This window comes from Rosa rugosa, chromosome 4, assembly GCF_958449725.1.
Source record: "Rosa rugosa chromosome 4, drRosRugo1.1, whole genome shotgun sequence".
In the NCBI taxonomy this organism is placed as follows: domain Eukaryota; kingdom Viridiplantae; phylum Streptophyta; class Magnoliopsida; order Rosales; family Rosaceae; genus Rosa; species Rosa rugosa.
In genome coordinates, this window is record NC_084823.1 from 13,151,563 (window position 1) to 13,163,981 (window position 12,419).

A 12,419-nucleotide genomic window follows, 5' to 3' on the forward strand; every position below is an offset into this window, starting at 1 on the left:
CTGTAAGAGGTCCAGCAGCATTTTCGGCCCAACCACATGGAAGAAAGCTCTGAAATTTGGTCAGCATGATCTAGATTCATAGTGGAACATTTTTTATGAAGACATCATGGCCAGAATCTGAATTTCTGATGGAGATATACATGAAGGAATAAAGGAGTCGAAAGTGCTTCCTTATCTCCCAAATTCATCATTCCTATTAGTGCTCCACCTCCATCTCCACCTCCCTTATCTCCCAAATTCATCATTCCTATTAGTGCTCCACCTACACCTCCACCTCCCTTATCTCCAATTAGTGCTCCACTTTCATTTGTTTAATGCCAAAGTAGTTGGCATGGTAGCCTATAAATAGAGGTTACATTGAAACAAAAAACACATTCACATTCAACAACAACATCTCTAAGATGATCTAAGTTCTCTCTAGAGCAAACCTCTCTAAGAGCAACTCCTCTCCTTCTCTTTCTCTTAGCGGTGATCACACTCCTAGTCATAGTCTTCTCAGAAGCCGACTTTCAGTGCCACCAAACCCTCTGTCAACGTGCTTCGGTCCTAGTCTCCTCGGGAGCCGACGGTAGTGCCGCGACCACAACGGTTACAGAACCAGCCAAGCAAGGGTAACGCCCTAGCAACTCAGCCAAGCTAAAGTCACGCTTTAGCAAGTTCTCCTCACTTCCCGGTGGTTCTCGCTCTGCTCGATCTACAACATCGAGTATCGATTGTGATTTTCAAGAAGCTCAGCAAAAGTCCTCACCACGAGGCACAAAGAATCCCACGACGAGGTTGGTGCTCTCCTCGTCTACAATCGCTTGATAGAAGTCAGGTCAAGGGACACCCCCGATGACCGCACCCGAACGGTGCTGGCACGCCCGCGCAGAAAAGAGACTGTTGACCAGCTGCAGCAAAATTGGAGCCAAACAACGGCCTTGAACTTGGAATTCCTTGAAGTTGCCAAAACTTGGAAGAGAAGGGGAAGTGTTTGTGGCTTTTTTATTCTGAATTTTGTGATGTCTAGAAGAGCTTCACAAACCTCCTTTATATAGTGAATGGCAAGGGCTAGGGTTCCCTTGAATTTCTCTTCAATTGCATCACTTTGGCCAATAAGAAAATTCCTTGAAAATTGGTTAGCAAGTAACCTTCTTTTGCCGCAATCTTCCATGTATCTAGACTTTAATTCAGCCTCCTTGCTTGTAGAATGGAATTAGGACTCCAAATTAATATTTATTCCTATATTTTCTTCTCCAAAATTCCATAGAAATCCAAAAATATCCCAAAAAGATACTTGCCGAAAATCCTTGATATTCTCTTTATTTTTCACAGCATAAAGCAATTAGAATGGGCCATGGACTCCTCAAGACGTCATAAAAGGATCTAGAGACTCATGTGCAAGTCACATGCTTCAAATTTCGGGCCAAACTTCCCCAAAATGGGCCAATTCGAGATTCCTCTTATGTATTGCCGAAATTCTTCAATAATCTAGAACAATCTTGAACTATCTTGAGACATCTTTAAGACACAGCATGTCCTAGTCTCACCAGGTCTCCTAGCAGCTTCAAGACTCCTAGTGTCGTCAGGTTTCCTAGTCCAACTGGGACTCTGTCATTTCTTCATTTCCGAACATCATTTTTCCGAGCTCATTCCTAGTTGCATTAGGATTCCTACTTCAATTGGAATTCATTTTCCTGGTAGAACTGGGAAAACTTCATTTCTCCATTTCTTCTCATTTCTGCGCATATAACTCATTGCCTTCCATTTCCAGACTTAAAACTACCTAAAAACATAAAACAAGTTAGAAATGACTTTGTTAAGAAAATAACTAAGCAAATTGTAGAGAGAAATGCTCTAAAAATGTAGTAGAAATTAGTCTCAACAAGTATTGATATATTTTGCTATGGGTTGGTTATAATGATGCTGATGATAGATGATGTGTGTACTTTTTGAGTTGATGGATGGATGATGCGTGTATATTTTGCACTACTTCAAGCTCCGAGTCCATTCTGTTTTTCTCACTGGCTTATTGAGAAGCAGATGGGTGGAATTGGAAAACTAGAATGATTTGATTCAATGTGTTTGCATAGATGTTTGTAGGGATTGGGGTCTGCATTCTTTTGCCAGTTGTTAGTCTTCTGAATCTTAAGTTACTATTCAGATTACGCATTAAGATAACTCGCAAGTTGCGTTGTTGATTTGCCTAGACAAATTTCCTGTCGTCTTATCTCATGAAGATCATAATTTGTGTGGTCTTCCTTGTATTCTCTCATTGAAGTCTGATATAGACAAAATGTTTGGGAGAAGAAGTGAGTTCTTTGTCCTCAATATTTTCATACTTCCTGCCCTTCCATCTTGGACCAGTATTGTCCATCACTGCTTCTAGTTATAAGGGGTGAGTTATTAGTATCTTTTTGGGCACTGAGTGTTGCTCTGTTGCTGATAATCTGTGATCATAAAAAAGTTCACATTTTCTGTTGTTTGTCCTCGTCATTTTCATTGTTTCACCCTTCTCTGTTGGACTAGTGTTGTCCACCTTGAGGTCCTGGTTATAACTAGTTGTGTTTATGCATGGTTGAAACATCCTTGCTATGGATTTAAGGGGTTAACTAAAACATGTAAGCAATCAGGGTTTTGGGTATCTTTGCTGTTATAGTTGCTGTACATTCTCTGTTTTGAATCTTGTTTAATGAATTCATATTCAGAACACTATAGATTGTTGGTTTTGCTTTTGAAGCAACCTCCATACTTCAGCCATATCAATTATGCTAACTGCATAACCTAACATTGGTTGTATCCTTCTCTGACTTGTAGTTAGCTGAAGGTGATTTATATTCTCAGTTGCGCTGATCGAGCTTTTTCTTTGATATATTTACTTGCATAATGTAGGAACCATCATAGCGATCTTCCATTTTACCAGCTGAAATTCTCTTCTTGTATAGCTTAACACATCAGTTCCATCCATTCTCATTTAGTTTGATCTATGAAGTTTAACTAGTAAGTCGATCTCTAAGCCTAGTGCTCCGAAACATTATTGTTTCTAGGTTTTACTCAGTATCTAACTTGTTTACGATTCTCCTGAACTTCATTCATTAGAGCATGGTTACACCATAACTTCTGTTCGTGCTTTTATATAAAAAAACTCGCATTTGGTACCACAATCTCATAGTGGTTCATTTTACAAATGAAGCATTATTATTTTCCTTTTACATTTCAGCCTTTCGTTAGACATTACATGAGATTGATGTTTTCTAATTCCGTTCTAGGGATCCATTTTCTCAAGGTTGTGCTTGCCAGATACTTCTAAGCTTGACATTCTGCATTTTTAGAAATCAGTTGGAGAATATGTTTGTTGGATGGGATACCTTACAAAAAATTCATTTTATCTATATCTAATTATTTATTCCCTTCTTCCTCAGTGATTGGATAACATTTAGATACATAGGACATACATGCCCTCTACAGAAGGCAGCAAACAAGGCAAGATGAGCTGACCTTGGCCTGCCTATGCCTAAGATGCTAAGATCCTATAGGCATGCTTTCTTTTTGTTCTGTTGTCCTTAACTTCGACCCCTAGCCTATCTGGGTTAAAAAAACTTGGAGGCTTTGGTGGATAAGGTCTTTCTCAAATTGATTGTGTTTGCTTTGGCCTTAGTTTGTGTTTGCTTGCTATCTGTTGTGGTTGTTGGTGGTGGTTTTCTCGTTTGCAGAGAAGGCTATTTTCTTGTTCGGGAATTGAGGTTATAAAATCAATCTGGATCCTTGATTTTTGGAGCCAGGTCGTTCATGTCTCAGAATTTCATTACCTATCTCTCTTACGCTTGATCCTAAGCCAAAAATGTTTAGCCTTAAACCATGAAACATCATTCTGGACATAGTTAAAATCATCACTACAAAATTCTTCTTACTTTTCAATGAAAAACAATAAATCTTGCATGCTGGTATCTAAAACCACTAGCAATTATTGAAAGCAATTCTTATATTTTTCACACGCTGCATTCTGCAGTAGGCAACTAAATGAGTCTAAATCAGTATATTGGCTTCGTTCACCATTCATAATTCAGCTGTATATAGCTTCCAACATATGGTTTTACTCGGGACGAAACTGAAAGAACGTTGTGCATAAGGATTTTTAAGGTACAGTTCTTCGGTGGAGACTAGGCAAAATCTGTTCTTCCTACAATTGTTCAGTTTTTCAACGAGGCGGTTCTCTATTTCAAGTCTCTTCTTCACCATTAATGCATACTTGTTAACCAAATTTTTGTCTGAAACCGCTTCAAGTTGGCACTTGACAGACGTATTTATTTTCTTGTTTTCATACAAAGCAAGAGATCGAAGGGCACAAAAGTACCTTCTGTGCTGCATAGCCAACCATGAGCAGCCCTCAATATTGCAGCTCCAAGAGAAGCTGAATCTGTAAAGGACTAAAGGGGGAGAAAGAAACAAAACTATAGTTATATTGATTTTATTCATCAAGAAAAACTTACCTTTTAAAGCAAGACACTAGTATCAAATAGAGAATCCATCTGGTTCATTGTTTCACAAGCTTTTTTCTAGTGTGGTTTTAGAACTCATGTATTACAAAATTTGGCTTTGTTGACTATTCTAGATTCGAATGTAAAAGAATTTGGTAATTAACTAGAAAGGACTCAAAAGAGGAAATGAGACCACAGAACACACACTGCTTACCAGCTCTATGAACTGTGTACCCCTCACATCCAAATACGCATGCTGCAATGTACAGGAAGGAACGATTCACTGATGCACTTCTAGTTGCTATTATTCATTCTGGAGGAGAAGGCATTACAAATCTTTCTGCATGAAGAGAAAATGCCCTAAAACAACTCAATAACACAGAAGACGAACACTTGTCAGGAGTAATCTAGTAAAATTTCAAAGAATGTAGGGGCGAAGTGGTCCGGTTACTATTGAATGAATAGTACTAACAAAACATTCTAGTTTAGAAAAATTCCAAAGAATGCATGGGCAAAATGGTCCGGTCACTATTGAATCAATAGTACCAAACACATTCTAGTTTAGTAAAATTCCAAAAAATGCAAGGGCAAAATGATTCGTCACTATTGAATGAATAGTACCAAATCCATTTTACTTATATATATATATACAATTCGGATGCCCCACCATTTTTATCCTTTCTCATTTAGATAACTAATGTTAAGCAATTCGATCTCATCAAAACTTCCAAGAGATTGATAATCGTTCGCTTTTAGCCACCAAATACCATCAACTTAGCATCGCCCTCCAATGGTGCGCCCCTTGCTTTCTCATGTATATGTCGAATCGTATGCTGAATAACTTAGTTCTAGTATACATGGACGCACAGATTGCAAAATTTGTTGAAGAAGCTTATGTCGCACGCGTAAGGAGTATAAGTGCTCAATGTAAACTGCAAGTCTGATGTGCTTTTTAAGGATGCCGAGCATGACCCTAAGCCAAATTGATTGAAATAACAATACAAAATTCACTAATATTTTGGAAATGGAGCAGTCCCTTAAGGATTTGTAATTATATGGTTTTGTAAGTTTGGATTGTACAACGTTGCAAGAAGTTGATGCTGAGATGGCTAGCTCTTTTTTAACAAATTAATATGAGCGTACGTGATAGAAAAAAAAATATTTTCGTTAGATTTGATAATGCTTGTGCAAGGGTGGGAACATTTATTGAATTTCAACACAGATAATAACACAGAAAAGAAGATGAAGCACATATATAATATGAAAAATTTTAAAAAATAGACTATACCGGAGTATTGACAACACGTTATTTGAGTTGCTACGAGTGGAATGACAAGATAGCATAATATATTCTCTATGAGTCTTTCTGAGAGTTGGAAATATTGATACATGCCATTAAGAGATATCATCCAAGAAAAAAAAAAAAAAGTCTCTTTGTTTCTCATGTATACCAGGTCATGGTTAAAATTCATAGTCGTAAAAAATATCACGGTGGTCTTGATAAGTCAAAAAAAGGATATTTGAGAGAAAATCCCGAACATATTTAGAGACAGTTGGATGACAACATTTTGGGTGTAACTAAGTTGAGAAGAATTTTATTAGTTTTAAATCTATGATAAAGTGACAAACGTACTCAGAGCTTCACTTTGATCAAACAAACATGTAGTAGCTTTTGGCTTGTTTTGACCGTTCTAGTAGATCATTTTATGCTAAAACTATTATTTAGTCCAATACAAGCTAGTTTAGAGCTAGGGTGATGGGTTGTTTCAAAGTTTAAGTCGTTGGTTATCGGCTAGCCATTCAAGTTATTTTCCTTGTAACCTAATTTGGTTTCAATTGTTTCCACTGCTACTTTTTGGTAGTAGTGTTTTTTTTTTTTTTCAAGCCGTTTACTTCTTGGCATTCATTTTCTGAATAATTATACCAGTAGTCAGTAAGGTTGAAACCACTTCATAAACTATTTCAACAATAGTGACCTACACATTTTCTGAAACAAGTTGGTCTTTCAACACACCGAAGATCATACATAAACCTGTAACCATAAATAACATAAAGTTGTAAAAGTGGTTGTTGTATCACGTTCCATGAAATGCAAAACAAGGAGGCATGGAGTATGTTGGCTTAATCATTCAGATCCTATTTCAATTCCATAGGAACTCTGGACAAGTATGTATTTCCCATTTAGGTCATCTTCCAAGCATACAAAAACCTCACAGTGAAAATCATCTCCATACGCACAAGAGAGACACAGGCATGTATACTTCTTTTTTAGGGACTGATGCAATCAGGGTCTTTCATATAGTCATTATCACGATATTTGCATTTAGCCCCGCCTTTAGCCTTCACTATTTCTTTGACAACTCTTTATCAATAATGCCCTACAAAAGAATTTATGATTACCAACAAATATGACAGAGACATAGAGGAAAACCAATAATCAAGTGGCTTTTCATTAACAAATTAAAATAAAGTTGACCTCATGGGGAAATGAATCGGCCAAGTACACTATTGTAACACAAAGAGGATGGTCTCTGTTTAAAGCTCCCATTATGTTCGTATAACCACTTACACAGTAAACTGCCCATTCCACTGCTGTAGCATAACAAAAACTCAACCGCTCTGAAGAAACAATTGATCTTTAACTGCCGGGATTTTAGATTCCTTCACTACACCATAAACTTTCATTTATAGCGCTAAAAAAACGCTATTTCCCGATTTATGATTTAAGGTTATTCCCAATTTTAATTGTAGTAAACATTTACTGTAATGCAGCTAATTTAAATAAATTTCTATTTTGCTATCTGTGAACATAAGTATAAAAAGAAAGTGAGAGAGAGAATCAAACAGATCGTGCACATTGCTAGTCAAAATAGTGTGAGAGCAAAAAGAAAAAGAGAGCAAAATGGGTGGTCGTCGTTGGGATCCGATGCTGGAGAGCAAAATGGGTGGTAGCCGTTGAGAACCGATGTTGGATGCGAGTGTTCAAATGGCAGTGTCTGAGATGGAGAAGCTTGAATGGAACACTGGAGGCTTCCACTTCTCGTCCTGCAAGAAAAAGGGAGGGAAAGTCTTCAAAGGAGCTTGGTACTGCAGTGGGCGGAAGAAAGGTGGCGAAGCCCGTCGCCGTCGTACAGTTTGCCGTGGGCGTTCCCAGAGCGAGGACGAGGGTCGTGCACTTTTTGTCTTGTTCGGCTTCAATCTCTTTGATGACGGCTTGTTCGTGGCTCCTAGTCAAGCCGAGCCTGGTTGGCTTCTTAGGGCTGCGGGACTGGACATGCTGGCCGATGACCTCTTCACCTCTGGGCCTGTAGCCGTGTGAGCTCGCACTTGGTACTTCTGATCTGGATCTGGATTTTCTCGATCTGGATCTGGATTTCTCTGTTCATCGATTTAGGTTTTTATCACTACTTGCATATGGATCTCTATTTTGTGGCCGGGATGGGCTTTATTTCTCTGTTCGTTGATTTAGGTTTTTATCACTACTTGCATATGGATCTCTATTTTGTGGCCGAGATGGGCTTTATCTGGATTTCTCTGTTTGGCTTTGATCTTCAATTTGCATACGGATCTCTATTTGTGGCCGGGATGGGCTTTGCGTATGGATGTTTATATCATTTACGTTGGTTGTTTAATATACGAAACGCAAATGATATAAACGCAATACGAAACGCAAATGATATAAACATCCAAACGCAAAGCCCATCCCGACCACAAATAGAGATCCGTATGCAAATTGAAGATCAAAGCCAAACAGAGAAATCCAGATAAAGCCCATCTCGGCCACAAAATAGAGATCCATATGCAAGTAGTGATAAAAACCTAAATCGACGAACATATATAAACATCCAAACGCAAAGCCCATCCCGGCCACAAATAGCGATCCGTATGCAAATTGAAGATCAAAGCCAAACAGAGAAATCCAGATAAAGCCCATCTCGGCCACAAAATAGAGATTCATATGCAAGTAGTGATACAAACCTAAATCGACGAACAGAGAAATAAAGCCCATCCCGGCCACAAAATAGAGATCCATATGCAAGTAGTGATAAAAACCTAAATCGACAAACAGAGAAATCCATATCCAGATCGAGAAAATCCAGATCCAGATCAGAAATACCAAGTGCGAGCTCACACGGCTACAGGCCCAGAGGTGAAGAGGTCATCGGCCAGCATATCTAGTCCCACAGCCCTAAGAAGCCAACCAGGCTCGGCTTGACTAGGAGCCACGAACAAGCCGTTATCAAAGAGATTGAAGCCGGCCAAGACAAAAAGTGCACGACCCTCGTCCTCACTCTGGGAACGCCCATGGTAAACTGTACGATGGCGACAGGCTTCGCCACCTTTCTTCCGCCCACTGCAGTACCAAGCTCCTTTGAAGACTTTCCCTCCCTTTTTCTTACAGGACGAGAAGTGGAAGCCTCCAGTGTTCCGTTCAATCTCAGACATAGCCATTTGAGCACTCGAATCCAGCATCGGTTCCCAACGGCTACCACCCATTTTGCTCTCCAGCATCGGATCCCAACAGCGACCACCCATTTTGCTCTCTTTTTCTTTTTGCTCTCACACTATTTTGACTAGCAATGTGCACGATATGTTTGATTATCTCTCTCACTTTCTTTTTATACTTATGTTCACGGATAGCAAAATAGAAATTTATTTAAATATATTTTGCTATGGGTTGGTTATAATGATGATGATGATAGATGATAGATGATCTGTGTACTTTTTGAGTTGATGGATGGATGATGGGTGTATATTTTGCACTATTTTATGCTCCGAGTCCATTCTGTTTTTCTCACTGGCTTATTGAGAAGCAGATGGGTGGAATTGGAAAACTAGAATGATTTGATTCAATGTGTTTGCATAGATGTTTGTAGGGATTGGGGTCTGCATTCTTTTGCCAGTGGTTAGTCTCCTGAATCTTAATTTACTATTCAGATTACGCATTAGGATAACTCGCAAGTTGCGTTGTTGATTTGCCTAGACAAATTTCCTGTCGTCGTATCTCATGAAGATCATAATTTGAGTGGTCTTCCTTGTATTCTCTCATTGAGGTCTGATATAGAAAAATGTTTGGGAGAAGAAGTGAGTTCTTTGTCCTCAATATTTTCATACTTCTGCCCTTCCATCTTGGACCAGTATTGTCCATCTCTGCTTCTAGTTATAAGGGGTGAGTAATTAGTATCTTTTGGGGCACTGAGTGTTGCTCTGTTGCTGATAATCTGTGATCATAAAAAGTTCACATTTTCTGTTGTTTGTCCTCATCATTTTCATTGTTTCACCCTTCTCTGTTGGACCAGTGTTGTCCATCTTGAGGTCCTGGTTATAACTAGTTGTTAGTTGTGTTTATACATTGTTGAAACATCCGTGCTATGGATTTAAGGGGTTAACTAAACCACGTAAGCAATCAGGGTTTTGGTTATCTTTGCTGTTATAGTTGCTGTGCATTCTCTGTTTTGAATCTTGTTCAATGAATTCATATTCGGAACACTGTAGACTGTTGGTTTTGCTTTTGAAGCAATTAACCTCCATACTTCAGCCATATCAATTATGCTAATTGCATAACCTAACATTGGTTGTATCCTTCTCTGATCTGTAGTTAGCTGAAGGTGATTTATATTCTCAGCTGCGCTGCATTGAGCTCTCTTTGATATATTTACTTGCATAATGCAGGAACCATCATAGCGATCTTCCATATTATTACCAGCTGAAATTCTCTTCTTGTATAGCTTAGCACAGCAGTTCCATCCATTCTCATTTTGTTTGATCTATGAAGTTTAACTAGTAAGTCGATCTCTAAGCTCCGAAACATTATTGTTTCTAGGTTTTACTCAGTATCTGACTTGTTTACGATTTCTCCAGAACTTCATTCATTAGAGCATGGTTACACCATAACTTCTGTTCATGCTTTTATATAAAAAAAACTCGCATTTTGTACCAGTCTCATAGTGGTAGGAAGTAAGAACTAGCATTTTGCAAATGAAGCATTATTCTTTTCTCTTTACATTTCAGCCTTTTGTTAGACATTACATGAGATTGATGTTTTCTAATTCCGTTCTAGGGATCCATTTTCTCAAGGCTGTGCTTGCCAGATACTTCTAAGATTGACATTCTGCATTTGTAGAAATCAGTTGGAGAATATGTTTGTTGGATGGGATACCTTACAAAAAATTCATTTTATCTATATCTAATTATTTATTTCCTTCTTCCTCAGTGATTGGATAACATTTAGATACATAGGACATACATGCCCTCTACAGAAGGCAGCAAACAAGGCAAGATGAGCTGACCTTGGCCTGCCTATGCCTAAGATGCTAAGATCCTATAGGCATGCTTTCCTTTTGTTCTGATGTCCTTAACTTCGACCCCTAGCCTATGTGGGTTAGAAAACTTTGGAGGCTTTGGTGAATAAGGTCTTTCTCAAATTGATTGTGTTTGCTTTGGCCTTGGTTTGTGTTTGCTTGCTATTTGTTGTGGTTGTTGGTGATGGTTTTCTCGTTTGCAGAGAAGGCTATTTTCTTGTTCGGGAATTGAGGTTATAAAATCAATCTGGATCCTTGATTTTTGGAGCCAGGTCGTTGATGTCTCAGAATTTCATTACCTATCTCTCTTATGCTTGATCCTAAGCCAAAAAGGTTTAGGGGGGTGTATTCAATTCAGATTTTAAAAGATTTTGTTTGAGTTTTTATAATCCATGGATTTACTTAATCCATGGATTGTTTAAATTCTATATGGACTCTGATTGATTCTAATGGATTGATTTACTAGTATTTGTTTAGATTTTACAAGTTCTTATGATGTTTTTGGTAGGTTATTTTTTTTCTTCTTCTTTAAAAGCAATGGATGTATGGATCCAACTACAATGCTAGATCAGTGACAAAAAAGTGTGTGTGTGTCTATATATATATATATATATATATATATATATATATATATATATGGCAATCTACCATTCTTTATGTTGTGTATAATGATATATGAATAATAAGAGAAAACTAATCAACCAAAATGTTACACAAAAAATAAAGTAGTAAACTAATGACATAATTTATTTCATATCTAATTTACAAAAGAAACATGTGTGTATGTAACGGCCTATTCTGGTTTTAGATGAATATATGTATATATATCGGCGGCACCCGGCTTCGGGTTTGATTAAAAAAAAAGAAACATGTGTGTATGTATCATCTTAACAATACCATTGAAAGTGAGCTTAATTAGCTAGAAGGATTAAGGCTTCCAGAGCTATAGTGATAAAAATAAAAATAAATTATTAGATGAGAGCAGAGGCACAGGCAGAGGAGGATAGTGGGAAGATAGGTTTAAGACAAAATAGATGGGTGTCACCTATTGAGAGCTGCTTCTTGTTCTTGTTCTTTTTTTTTTTTTTTTTGGTGAAGAGCTTCTTCATTTTTTGAGTGAGAAAGAATCCATCAAAATCTCTTGGAAAATGGTTGGATTGTTTTTGAGTTTTGATAAGTATAAAAAGCACTATAAAATCATTCAAAATCCAGCATTTAATGAAATCCTTAAAAATCCTTTTACTTTTGAATATCTGCAGATTTGAATGGATAATTTTAAATCTTAATTGAATACATCAAGATTTTAAAGGATTGTTTAAAATCTCAATTGAATACCCATAGATTTTCAAAATACAAAAAAATCTTGTAGACTCTTAAATGAATACACCCCCCTTAGCCTTAAACCATGAAACATCATTCCCATCATCACTACAAAATTCTTCTTGCATGCTGGTATCTAAAACCACTAGCAATTATTGAAAGCAATTCTTATTATTTTTCACACGCTGCATTCTGTAGTAGGCAACTATATGAGTCTAAATCAGTATATTGGCTTCTTTCACCATTCATAATTCAGCTGTATATAGCTTCCAACATATGGTTTTACTCGGGACGAAACTGAAAGTATGTTGTGCATAAGGATTTTTAAGGTTCAGTTCTT

At 37.6% G+C, this 12,419-nt stretch overlaps 1 long non-coding RNA gene across 1 annotated transcript in view; it reads right to left on the minus strand.

The window, feature by feature from the left end:
• Positions 1-364: 364 nt before the first annotated feature.
• The window catches only part of LOC133741984 (uncharacterized), a 78,724-nt gene continuing 66,669 nt past the window's right edge, over positions 365-12,419 (minus strand). Inside the window, exon 3 of the long non-coding RNA XR_009862291.1 lies at positions 365-430. This is a non-coding gene — a long non-coding RNA (uncharacterized LOC133741984). The remainder of the gene's footprint in view (positions 431-12,419) is intronic.